Below are 13,810 nucleotides of genomic sequence, written 5' to 3' on the forward strand. Positions count from 1 at the left end.
AGAGAGGGAGAGAGAAGGCGCAGACGAGAGGGAAAGAGGACGACAGAGAGCGAGAGAACGAGCGGGAGAGAGGGAGAGAGGACGAAAGATAGAGAGGGAGAGAGACTGGGATAAAGAACAGAGGGAGAGAGGGGGGAGCAGGTAAGAGAGAGAGAGAGTAACGGTTGGTCTTCGGTCTGGTTCGATGTGGGAACCGGACCCGGACCGGAAGGTTCGGTCAGCCCTAAAAATGCTGACCGGCGGTCACTGCTAATGTCACGAGGGTTGGAGAGGCTTGTGATTGAGACATCTACTCTGCCTTGGTCACAGCTGAAGAATTAGTAGACTCGTAGATTCCGGATTTGGGATGTTCTTAACATTTATGTCTGGGCACTGACTGGTTTCACTTCCCTTACAAGTGCTTCACGAGTCATTTCTATGGGGAACAATGCTCCTTGTAAGGTTGTTGGCATTGGAACGGTGAAGATTCAGATGTTTGATGGAGAAATCAGAGTATTGGGAAACGTGTGGCATGTGTTAGAGCTACGGCAAAATTTGTTTTCCTTGGTTATTTGGAGGCAGATGGATGCACATTCAAGGCCCTAGACAGAGTATTTGAAAGTGTGTAAAGGAGCGCTCGTTGTGATGAAGGTTGCACGTCTACGAGTCAATATTTACAATCTTGAAGGGAGCATGGTTATCGGGGGGATTGTAGTTTTTTACAGCGTAAGCATGCCAGAGAATAAGAAGCCAGCCGATGCAACACACGGAATACTACGAACGAATGGCTTTCTCGCGTCTCGTATCAATGATAATTGGGCCAACCATCTGTATCTGACTTGTATCTGCTAAGTATGGACTATTGCTTGATTTCGCCGAGTGTCTGTGGTTCTCATTTGATTAGCTCCATCACTCACTCGTGTTGGCTTTCTCCTCTATCTCCGTCTCTATATCTCTCTCTCCCTCTTCCGATCCATCCTTTAGTCTCTCACTTCTGGTCACTCTCTTTCTCTGTTGCAACTGATCTCTTATTCGCTCCTCACCACTCTCTCTCCCACCCCTGATTTCTAGTTTGCTCTGTGTTCTGATATATCGCTCTTTCTCTCCCTCCGTCTCTCTCCCTCTTTTGATCTAGTATTCTCTCTCTCCCTTTCGTTCCCTCTTCTGATCTAGCGCTCTCTCTCTTCCTCTCTCCCTGTTCTGATCTAACGATCTCTCTCTTCATCTCTCCCTATTATGATCTAGCGCTCTCTCCCTTTCTTTATCTCCATCTTCTGATAAATTGCGCTTTCGCTCCCTCTCTATCTTTTTTGATCTAATTCACTCTCCTCTCTAGCTCTTTTCTGATCTATCTCTCTCTCCTCCTCTATATCCCTATTCTGATATATCGCTCTCTCTTTCTCTCTCCCTCTCTATCCCTCTTCTGATCTATCACTCTCTCTCTCTCTATCTATCCTTCTTCTGATCTATCTCTCCATCTCTATCCATCTCTAGTCCAGATAGAGTGCTTGATTCTTGATAATCCATTTGTATAGGAAGGAGTCCTCGACCTTGTATGAATGCTGTGTGTAAGGGGTGCCCTTTGACATCACCAAGATCGAGCTCCCATCGGTGGCTCCCGCGACATAGGTGACGAGCAAGTTGTTTGCCCACTGCGATTATCCATTCCTGCAATCCCCTCGCATAGAGGAATATCACACATTGGGAGAGAGATAGAAAGAGAGAGATCAAGAGAGAGTGAGAGCAAGAGAGAGAGAGAGGAAGAGATAGCGAGCGAGAGAGAGAGCGAGTGAGAGAGAGAGAGCAAGACAGAGAGAGAGAGTAAGAGAGAGCGAGCGAGAGAGGGAGGGAGAGAGAGAGATAGAGAGTAAGAGGAAGGGAGACAGAGAGAGAGAGGTCGTTTTGATCGCCGCATAGTTCATCCCTGTCCTTGACTGTATGCATTCGAAAGAGTTTCTGCACGGTGACATCATGCCACATAACTTTCTGTTCAGCCCTTGCATACTGCAAGCCAATCCATTGTTTTTGGTAGATGTTGTTTGAGTAAGTAGGTATGGTTTACAAAAATTTATCATTTAGTATTTTTTGAAACTTTTTATCTTAATCATGAACAGTTTGCGGAGTTCAGATAAAAAATGAAAAACTATCTGTGAATCATTCTCCCAATAAAGCGACGTGATGGAGAGACAACTTTATAGCACATCACGTAGAAGAGAATCAACGCCCCATTTTTTTCAGGTTAGTAATTGGTAGATAGTTTATTTTACATATATTTAGTTAGCCTTTATACTAGTTATATTAATAGTGCTGTGCTAGATTTCAGGTTCAAGCCCACCTCGCGAGAACATCTAGCAGATGGTGTTGGTGGATTGAATTGGTGCGCGTTGGCGCGGTCATACGCAGAAGGTCGCTGAAGAAGAATGGCCAGGTTGTCGGATCCACGGGCGGCAAGCCGTCACCAAATTGCAGTTGCAGTGGCGAAAACAACATAGTCACTGGACATCAATGTTCACCGTGGCAGGCACCAAGGATGTATGATGACTAGGTAAGTCAAAAGTTAGAGCGTCCAAACTCAGGGGCGCCACGACGGGGCGTGGATAATCTCTGAGCAGAAGACAAGGGCAGGGCCCGGTCACGATGGGCAAAATAAAGGGGAGGCCGTTAGGTGCTGAAAGAGACCAGCACATGAAAGTATCGCATAAGGCAAGGCGCAGAGCGAGAACGCTGGGCCTCAGGCTCTTGAACATAGGAAGGATGGCAGCGGTGGGCAAAGGTGTCGGCACCGGCCACACGATGACAGGATGCTTGACCTACTGGACACGCGTGTATCGGTTGTAGACGATAACGATGGCTATTCTTCTGGCAGTGATAATGTCTTTATGGTGATGAATGGACAGGAGGGACAGTTGATCAACAATCAACGTCCTCTGGTTCCCTCTTGCTATTATGAGATAATTCCCTCACAGAGAGGGTGGAACTTCACCTAAATAAACTCCAACTTTCATTCAAAAAAGTCCAAAGATGGTTTAGGGCACACCATCCCTTGTATAGGTAAGGGTGGTTGCCCTTATGGGCCACTTAGGAGAAATAACCAAAGATAGACATTCCCCTAATGGCCCAAGTACAACAAAGAAAACATAGAAAATAAAATGAAGGAGCCCAAAAACATGGAGGCCTCGTAGCAAATCCATAAAGACATAGAGCGAAAGTAAACGACTATTCGGACTGGTCGTCACGCCGTGTAAGTCAAGCTTGGGTCCTTAACATCAGCTTGGGCTCCACGACGCGGCTTCTGGCGAGCTTGAGCTGGAACTTGCCGATGGTGGTCCATCAATTATGCTTTAGCAGTAGTAGAAGATGTTGATATAAAAAATCGGCCAATTAGCTTTTACACTGATGTAAAGTAGTGTGAATTAAACAAGAGGGTCCCTTGTAGAAAGAAGAAATGGAGTCCATAAAGGAAAATTGATAAAGCGTGCCCGCTCCACTAGAGAGGTTTCTCAGACCCACCGCCATCATCATCGTCGACGGCCCACCAGTGTGCATTCAGCCTAGCCGGCATGCCAAGTAAAACACCCCGGTTTAAATACCCCAGGTAAAACACATCCGCCTATCCGATCATTTTTATTTTCGCTAAATTGTGCTTCTTATGTTCGGTGTTTATCGCATTTATGTGTTCATGTTTGTCACATCCGCCTTCATCATGTCATGTCCGTATCCTCATCAGTTGTATCATTTCATGTTGTCACGTTCATGTCGTCGAACACAATTTCATTTTGTATTAATGGGGGTCCTATGTATAAGACCTCCCTGCTAGTAATGGCTCGTGAGCCCTTACTAAGGGCTCATTTGCCCTTAGTAAGGGCTATCTTGCCTGTATAAAGGGGGAAGGATGGTGTTCTAGAACGGCATACAAGACTATGACAATTTGAGGCTCCTTGTTCATAGTTTGGTCTCACCCAAAGAGAGAAGGAGAAGAGGAAGAAGAGAAGGGGACGAGAGAAAGAAGAATAGAGGAAAGAAAGAGAGAAGGGAATAGGAGTGAAACCGGAACAGTGCTGCTGCCCTTGGTTATCGTCTCCTCTGGATACCTGCTGCACCAGCCGGCTGGAAATTTGGCCACGAATGCACTATTACACCGCGCACCTTCCATGTCATCGGTGTTACTTGGGCGGTACCGTATTGTTCTCCTAGAATCTGTCGGTTTTTCACATGTTAAATGTGGGCGTCGATCGTGTTGCGCACTATCCGCAATACTCCTCTAGGTCAATGCCGCCAACGAAAATTGATCCTTGCGCTGTAGGAGCCCTCTGTGCTACTGAATCCAGCTCAGAACCCAGTCGGCTAGTCGCCCTTGCCCACGGTACGCCTGCCCGTTGTGCACTCTGCGCAAATCCACATCGCAGTGATTGATTGGTACACGCCACCTTATTGCAATCCTTGGCATTTAACCATCGTCCGCACGTAATGGATGAGAGGTCAGTGTTGCACCAGGCCCCGCCACTAGTGCAGCGTACGTGTTTGGTCACCGTGATGCCAGAGACGTCATCCGGTTGGGTATTGAGATGATGCTCTGACACCTAGATGGTCTCGGACGTCCTCAATGGCGTCATCCAATGGGTAATTCCCTAAATAGATGAAACTAGATGATGTGCGTGCAGGCTGCTACTAGTGGGGTTCGCCAAGCTCTGGGCTATGAGGCGGGCCGCCGGGGACGGTAATAGTGACATCCTGACCCTTGTTAGAGCCACGATGGTATCTACTGTGCCGAACGGACTGAGTCCGTGGGTGCTCTCATGTAACGGTGCTCTCATGGGGCGGACTGAGTATGTCGTGGTACTTCTCCATATAGGAGTCGGTGGGCGAGTCCGTGGAGCTGTGCCGAAAACGGGTACAATGTCATTCGACTGGCAGCATTGATGTGACTAATGAATCATGATGCAGGAGCGGAGGAGGCGTGGTCAACGCTTGGGGCGCGACGACAATGGCACAAGTGGTAGTAGAGGAGAAGGGGCGACAGCGCAGGCAGCGGCACAATCGGCGCAGACAGCGTGCAACAATACCAGCGGACGATGCAACTGACGTACATGAACACGATGACGCGGTGCGAGCGCAAATGTGGGTGGAAAAGTGCGAGCATGGCCACGGGCAGTTAATGTAGTGTGGTCGCGGGTCGCGTTGTGCGGGCAACAGTTAGCAGGCGCGGGTAATGCGCTGGACATGGTCCGCACAGTGCTTGGACCCTAGGGTGGCGGACGTCGGCAAGGTGGCTCGCACCGTGCGGCCACAGGGCATGCTGCGTGGGCGGCCATGAGCGAACATCCGTGTTGCAATGGCGGTGATCACCGTGGGCCACAATCCCAGGGTGCCTGGTGCGGCGGACATTGACGCGGTTCAAACTCTGTAGCTTGGCTCGGATCGGTTGAGGGGCACCGCTAGAGGTAGCAGCTGTGATGGGCCGTTGTCGAAGCCTGCGGAAGAGGGAAGCACCAACGGGAGGGGGGTGGAGAAGAAAAGAAATGGTAGCAGGCGTCGCTCGCGTGGCAACCTTGTGATAGAAAGAAAAGATGGAAAAGGATAGGGAGAAGGGAGGGAATTGTTGCACGCCATTTCCTCTTCCTTCCTTTTTTCTGTCTTCTTTCTCCTTCTCCCTTCTTTTATGCGAATAGGAGAGCGGCGACAGTGGCAAGGGGCTCGGGGGGATGAGAAGTGGCGGGAGATGGATGGGAGGGGAGAGAGACCTGCGGGTCACTTCCTCTCCTATTTTTTCTTCTTCCTCCTTTCTTCTTCTTCTTCATTTCTCTCCCTTCTTTTCTCTTTTTCTTCCTTTTCCTTCTTCTCCTTCTTCCCTACTCTTCTTCTCATAAGAGGCCATCGAAGTTTTATCGGTTCCAAAAATGAAATGCTTCTTCCCACTCCATTCCCTATATAGGAAATATAATGGGCTCCTAGAACAGGGTCCACGCGAGGGTATCAATTGGAGAGGAATGCCCCCTAAGACAAGAAACATATAAGAATATGAAGATACAGGTTTGAAAAGAAAAGGGGCTGTGCGCGTGGATGATAAGCAAAAAATAGGGTTAAATTATATGCAATTTTCAACCCTTGTCGCTGTCAATTTTAGCATATACAATAAAATTTATAAAACCTCACTTAATATGCACAATAATCAGTAGAGGTATTGTCCCAGGGAGGCTAGTAACGAGTTCAAATCAATGATTTTTTGGTGAGTAGGATTAATTTGATCTTCAATGAGGATCAAATCAACCTAATTAGACAAAGAATTTAGTGAGGGAGGTAGAAGAGATGAGGACAGTAGAAGAAACAAGGAAGCTCTAAGTTGAATTAATTGATTCAAACGAAAGGATCAAGGAATTCAATTAGAGGGAGTTAGAAGAAAATTTTGATTTGATTGGTTGGTTTTTGTAAGTTTGATAAATTAGAACTAACTAGAATTTTAGATAACAAAAAAAAGAGAAATTTTAATACCCTTTATATCAAAGTTTTTTTTAGAGTTTTCTTATGAAATGCACTTGAATTCCCAGTTAAATCTCTCAATTTCTCCACTCAGTCCTAATTAGCGCTTGGACATGCTGCTCAAGCCAAGTGTTTTAGAGGTTTAGAACAGAATGAAGAACAATCAGGAAATTGAACTAATTTCATTCAAAATGCATCAAATATTCAAATACAATGAAGGGAAAGGTACCAAACAGATTGATCCAGGCTGGGCTCCTCTCTGTTTTGCAGCTATGATAGCGAATAATCAAGAATCAGCTCCCCTCTAAAAAATTAGCTTTTCATGCATAGGTTACATGGTAAAAATCCCCCTTTACCCCCATTTAGTAATTAACTTTTATCTATCAATCTAGGCTTGATCTTAATGATCTAACCATACTGATAAAAAGAGTGATTCAAGACGAGCAATTCCATAAAAAAAATCATCTTATTCGGACTTGAGGATCCAAAGGTATTAATAAATGAACTTAAACCAATGTTAGCCATTGGATTTAAATTCATTTATTTAATTATTTAATCTTATAACACACAATGATGTGTCTCTTCGTTATTGGCTGGCGCCCTTTCAATTTCTAAGTGTGTGTGCGTTCTGATTGCACCACGTACCCCTTGGCGAAATTGAAAAAGAAAGAGAAATGGTGAGAAAAATAGATGCCGTAAGTATCCCCAAGCACCAAATTTGCATTTTTTTCACCGCCATACCCACTTGCAGGCCGTCACGTCATCGCCCGTGCATGCGCACTGCATGCTCCACACCGGTAGTAAACTTACCGCCAAGTGGCCTCTATCACTACCCGTCGTCGGATTCTCATCCGACGGCTGTGACGAGGCCACGTCGCCACCAACGAAGGTTGCCTAACAATTTAAACATAATCCTTTGTAAAGTGTAAAATTGGCACCCAACGCCGCCCAAAAATAATGGTGTATATACCCTTTGCGTATTCTCTCTCCTCTGTTTTTTTCGTAAAACATTAAAGCAAAATATGAAATAATTTCAATAAAACCCTAGAACATTTTAAATCATATCTTTACGCCTGCAACCACGACCGAGAGCTATTTTGAGGGTATCATTGCAAAGAAACTTTTTAAAATGGCCCTTTAAACTTCGAACATATTGATAATACTCAATTTTTTCTTATAAATATAATTTTTTTATTAAAAAATGCATTTCTTCTTCAAATAAATCCCAGAAAATCCTAGAAAATCCTAAAAAAATCCCTGATTCATCCCCCCTACAAATAGATCTCAAAATTAAATATTAAACTTGCCATTTTCATTCAAAAACAATTATTTCAAGCTGAAAAATCCCTTAAAATTGATAGAATAAACAGAAAAGTAGGGAAAATGAGAAATCACTTGAAAACAGTATTTTCATGTAAATCAATGATAACAACCCCATTTTAAGCTCTTTATCTGCATCAAATTTGGCTAATAGCATGAAATAAAGACCAAATTTAGGGTGTTATCATATACCCCCCTACATAGACATTGATAGTCCCTTAGCAACATTTAAGTAGTTTGCCAAATTATCATTTTTTCCTATCCTGTAGGTCAATGAAAGAGTGTTGGAAAAGTTAAATATATCAATCACAAGCTAAGACAAAACACTAAATGACAATTTGAGCTTCAACCGTTTCAGGAATGTGGGGTTCCTTTCACCTTGAGCTGGATGCCTAAGTAGATGAAAAGGGAGTGTAATTTTTGCTAGGTATGACACTTTACTCCTAAGATAACTCGCTGCACTCATTTGAAGCTAGCCTCACACCTCTCGCAAGCAAGATCACTCGCTCCCGGGGGTGGCGGCCACCTAGTACTTGTCTCTCCATTAGCTTTCCTCCTACCCAAAAATAGTAGAAGCCAGCTTCCTCCTCATGTTGAACCAGAATATGGAAGATAACAACAAGAATAGATGGCAAAATGTTTGGAATTGTGATAGGAAAAATGGAATTCTTCTGAAGGAAATGGGGTAGGTGTTAACAATGGGGTGAATGTATGGTCAAGGAGATGTGGTGCTACCTAAGATAACCTACTCCCAAGATTTTAGATGAAATGGGGGAGATAAAAAGGATGAACCAATGTGATGATACAAAGATGTAGAACAATATGACCATGAAGGGAAATTTAACATAGGAAACTCATACATGCTTAAACTCCTTCCTCTTCTATTTCTTCTATTTCTTCTATTTCTTCTATTTCTTCTATTTCTTCTATTTCTTCTATTTCTTCTATTTCTTCTATTTCTTCTTCTTTTTCCTAATTTTTTTTTTCAATGTAAAATTTATTCTTCATTTTTTTTTATTTGAAATAGAAGAGTGATTTCTGATCATCTTAACACACTAGCATGAGTGGCATGTCAATCACATTGGCCAAGATAGAGAGGACAGAAGAATAAGATTGAGATAATGCAGAGCGAGGCATGGACAGAAAAAATGGCAAAGGGGCGATATCAACTTGATATCGTGGAAAGGAAGATAGATGTACTTGGGAGATAGGTGTATCCTCTACACTGGGATCAAATTGATGATAGATAAGATGTGAAGAGTGTGAAGCAGTGATGTGGTTGAAGGAGATGTATTCTGTGCGTAGAACTTGGAGAATGACTCACCACTATTTTGAAATGAGAGTAGGCTAATGGTGAGACAAAATACATAAGTGGGATCAGCTATTGTGAGCTGATGGAATGGGGGATCTCAATTCACTCTTCACCGCACCTTTGGAGCATAGAGCTACTACCCTTAGTCTTTCCATCATCTAATCACCTATTAGACACCCTTGCAAAATTGAAATTGAACCCACACTGCTCAAAATTACACAATGTTCCACCTCTAGGATGCTCTTGATCCGCTCTAGGATCTTACTTCTCTACACATATTAACAAACCTATCGGATGAAAATTTTTCTATCATGTAAATTGTTCTAAACTTCAATGAATAAATAGAAATTTTCCATATAAACTATAAGATTCCCTCCCCCCTACTAAAACGTGCATGGTCCGCAATGCATAACTAAAAATAAAAATAACCAAAAGGAAACTTGAGGGGGAGAATAGCAAACAGTGAGGATGGCGACATCGTGATGAATAACACGAGAAGTGAAAGATCCTGAAGACACTACTGCTTCATAGGATATCATAAGGCTTTCAACCTGGTCAACGGTACCAAAGAAGACACAAGCAAAAATAAGTTACCCAAATAGTGCAGAATAACAAATCCTAAGACAAATGGCACAAAATAAACAATTTAATTGAGAACTCTAATCGAGCGATGATGTCGCCGCTGCGAGAGATATATCCTCGTTTGGAGGTTGAGGCTCATGATCGAGGTAAGGTTTCAAACGTTGCCCGTTGACTTTGAATTTCGCTCCACATTTTGGGTCTCGAATAAGGACAGACTCGTTGTCAGAAGGTTGGCATACAATATACGGTCCATCCCATCTTGAGTTAAGCTACCCTGGAAAAATTTTAAGTCAAGAATGTTAAGGGACAAAAACCTTCCGGTAAATGTGTTGATCGTGGAATGCCTTCATTCTGGCTTTGTAGATGCGAGAGTTCTCATACGCTTCATTTCACAACTCCTCCAACTCATGTAGCAGCAATAAATGGTGTTCATCTGAATCATCAAAAGAAATACTAAGCTTTTTAATAGCCCATAAGGCTCGATGTTCGATTTCTAAGGGAACATACCAAGTTTTTCCAAAAACTAACCTGTATGGCAACATTCCTAATGGAGTTTAATATGCAGTCCGATATTCCCATATTGCATCCGGCAACTTGTTCGACTAGTCTTTCCCATTAGGTTTGATAATTGTTTTCAACATATTTTTAATCTCTCTATTTGAGATTTCCACTTGGCCATTAGCTTGAGGATGATAGAGAGTGGTAAGTCGATGATGGACTCCATATGGTTTTAACAAGTCCTTAAAGGATTTGTTATTGAAATAAGTTCTACCACCACTAATAATAGCTCGTGGGCACCCAAATCTGGAAAATATATAATCTTTGACAAACCTTAAAACTACTTTGTGATCACTGTTTCGTGTTGGTATGGCTTCTACCAATTTTGAGACATAATCCACACCTACCAAAATGTATTCACATCCAAAAGATGGGGGAAAAGGTCCCATAAAATCAATTCCCCGAAGATCAAACAATTCGACTTCAAGAATAGGTTGTAGAGGCATTTTATTGTTGCAACCTACATTCACCGCTGCTTGGCAACGAATGCATCTCTTACAAAATTGATGGGGGACCATCCGCAAGTCGAAGCACAAGGTCAACCCCCGCTGACATGTCAGCAACCACGCTGTGACGCCCGAGCTGACAAGAAGGACCCAGAGTTAAAATACACGACGTGACGAGGAGGCTTCCCCAATTTATTTCCCTCGCGTTTTCCTGAACTTTCTCGTTGTGTTTTTGTTTGGGGAGGGCCTCCGTGTTTTGGCCCTTCCGTCGTACTTTGAACTGCATTTTATCGCTCGATTAGGGGTTTTCCCTAATAACGAGCCACCCCTAGGGTTCCCTCTCTCCAACTATAAAAGGAGAAGAGATTCCCTAGAGGAGATTAGAGAATGTTTGAATTGTGTTTTTGCAGCTTGCTACGGGGAGAGACCTCCCCCCCCCCCTTGAAGGAGAAGAAGAGGAAGCAGCCGCCACGCCGCCACCACCGCCCGTCGTTGGTCTGAAGATAGACGTGTTGCGTTGGAACGTGCCGCCACCCCTGTCGCCCCGCGTCCATCTCTCTGAGGAGTGAGACCGCCTGAATCCACTTTCTGCCGCTGCTAAGACGAGCTTCCCCTGTTTGCCGCTCGCGTGGACCCGGTGCTTGCCCTCGGACAATTGCGACGTCTGTCCTGAACGCCGCCAGCTCGAATGGTGCCTGAATACAGCCATTCCGATCAGCCAAACGCGCTCGAGCCCAAGCGCCCCGCCAGCTTAGCGGCCTTCGGTGCCCCAAGCAGGGTGCCCGCCGTTTGCGAGCCACGCCCACTCAAGCGTCCGACCACAGGCCGCTGGGCGCCTGTTTTCCCCTCCTTTCCCCCCCCCCCCCCCTCAATTGCTGCCACTGCCGTTGGACAACCTAGACGCGGGGAAAGGTCGACCGGGTCAGCAGTCAAGTTGACTCAGCGTGACTGGTCGATTCCGGTGCTGAGTCAACTAAGCGCGACTCGGTATTACGTATCGCCAGGTCACTACTGAGTCAACTCAGTGTGACCCCGATTTAAGCAGTGGCATTCACAGGTAAAAGTCATCAACTAGAGTGGCATTTTTGCCAAGACATAAAAAAAGAGACAAGAGGAGAAGCGTTTGGGCTTCCGTGGGCTACCGCCGTCGCCACTGTTGTTGCTCGCCGCTGCTGTCACTGTCGCATCCTTTGGCTGCCGGTACCCCCGCTCATCGTCGCCGCTCGCTGCTGGCCGCCGATTGCCGCTCGCCACTGCCGAGCACCGCAGCTCGCCATAGCAGCAGCCGCTTGTCAATCGCCGTAGCCCACACGTTGCTGGCGCCTATCCCCAGGCCTTGTCCCGCCAGCGGCCAACGCCCAATCCGGCCACCGCCAACCAGCAGGGATGCCTATCCGAGGGCCCTTCCGCCGCCGTCGACCACGGATGCTCCAGCAAGGACGCCCATCCGAGGGCCCCGTCCACCGCCTTCGACCGCGGACACTTCACGTGCGGCAGTCGCCCACCCCGGGGACCCGCTGCCCACCATCTGCCAGCACAAGATCCGCACGCCTCCAACCAGTGGTGACGTCCACTTCCAGGCATCTCTGGCGGCCAGCATCCACAGGCTCCCCACGCATCCGCCGAATGACAGCGGGCGCCGCCTCTGGGCCTCCGCGCCGCCTCCTACCGCCCCTTGTTGTCCGGACATCCTTGGCCGACTGTCTCAGCTCGCCCTCCGTCTTGCCGGACCAGCCCGCCACACCAATTACGACTCGGCTTCAACCATCGCGACTACCGGACTCTAGTCCGCAGGTCACAACGCTAATCCCTTTCTTGCGTGTTATTATCTCTTGCAATATTCTCTCACGTGCTCTACCTTCGGACCTCACCCTTTGCTGACTCTCATACATTGGGGTTTGGGTAGTTATCTCCACTCGTTATCCTGCCCGTCATCTTGTTTCTAGAATAGATAGTTGGATCAAGGACACCCACCTCTACGGCATCCTTTGCTTGATCTAACGGGTCATTGGGAGTCAGATCGTACGTGGGACGTACGGGAACTCTTGCAGGGTGCTCGTCTTATCTCAGCTGTTCTGTTGTACTTCTCGTTGTTTTCCTACAAACATTGCATCATTACATTAATCATCAAATTATACTCGCTGTCCGTTTCCCGCCCTGTGTTGCAATGCGCATCATCGATGGTGGTCGTACGTGTTGCATCAAAAATTCATATGCATCCCGATGAAGATGTAGCCAATAAAAGCCACATTGTAAGACCTTAGAGGAGTAATGTGATGGCGAGGATGCCAACACATCACCATCAGACGCGTCGATATGGTCAACCAAAGTAAGAACTCCCGCTACGGACTCAACGGTGAAGTCAACTAAAGTCAACGCCTCCGCCACGGACACGCTGCAACCGTTGTCACGCACGTCTCCACCCACACACATCCCAACGTGCGTCATGACACGTCACTAGAGGCAGATCAACAACTGTCCTTTGGCATGACATGAAGCACGTCTTTAATTTCTCGGCTCTAATTTCTCGTCATTTTCTCTTTCCTCCAAGGCCTGTATATATAGGCCATTGTTTTCAAGAAACACTTAGGCAGTCATATTTCAAGAATTGAGTTTTGTTTAACTCTTCTTGGAGGACTGCCCGAGGACTCCCTATCCCTCTCCAACCCTAGCCCCGCCACCGCCGTTGCTGCCACCGCTGCCTCGCATCGCCGACCTTGTCCTTCTCCTCCTCTCCATTCCATCCCCTTCCCTCTTCTCTCTCTTTCTCTCCCCTTCTTGTCCTTCGCCCTTGGCAGCCCTAGGCCGTCGCCTAGGCCGCCCTAGGCTACCGCCCAAAGCAACCCAAGGCCGCCGCCCAAGGCTACCCGAGGCTGCCGCCCATGGCAGCCCAAGGCCGCAGCCCCAGGCCACCCCAAGCTGCCGCCCAAGGCAGCCCTAGGCCGCCGCCCAGGCCGCCCCAGGCTGCCGCCCAACGCAGCCCAAGGCCACCGCCCAGGCAGCCCCAGGCTGCCGCCCAAGGCAGCCCTAGGCCTCCGCCCCAGGCTGCCGCCCAAGGCAGCCCAAGGCCGCCGTTCCCGGCCGCCCAAGGCCGCCGCCCCCGGCCGCCCCAGGCTGTTGCTCGAGGCAGCTCAAG

Source organism: Wolffia australiana, chromosome 5 (genome assembly GCF_029677425.1).
Source record: "Wolffia australiana isolate 7733 chromosome 5, ASM2967742v1".
Taxonomy (NCBI): Eukaryota; Viridiplantae; Streptophyta; class Magnoliopsida; order Alismatales; family Araceae; genus Wolffia; species Wolffia australiana.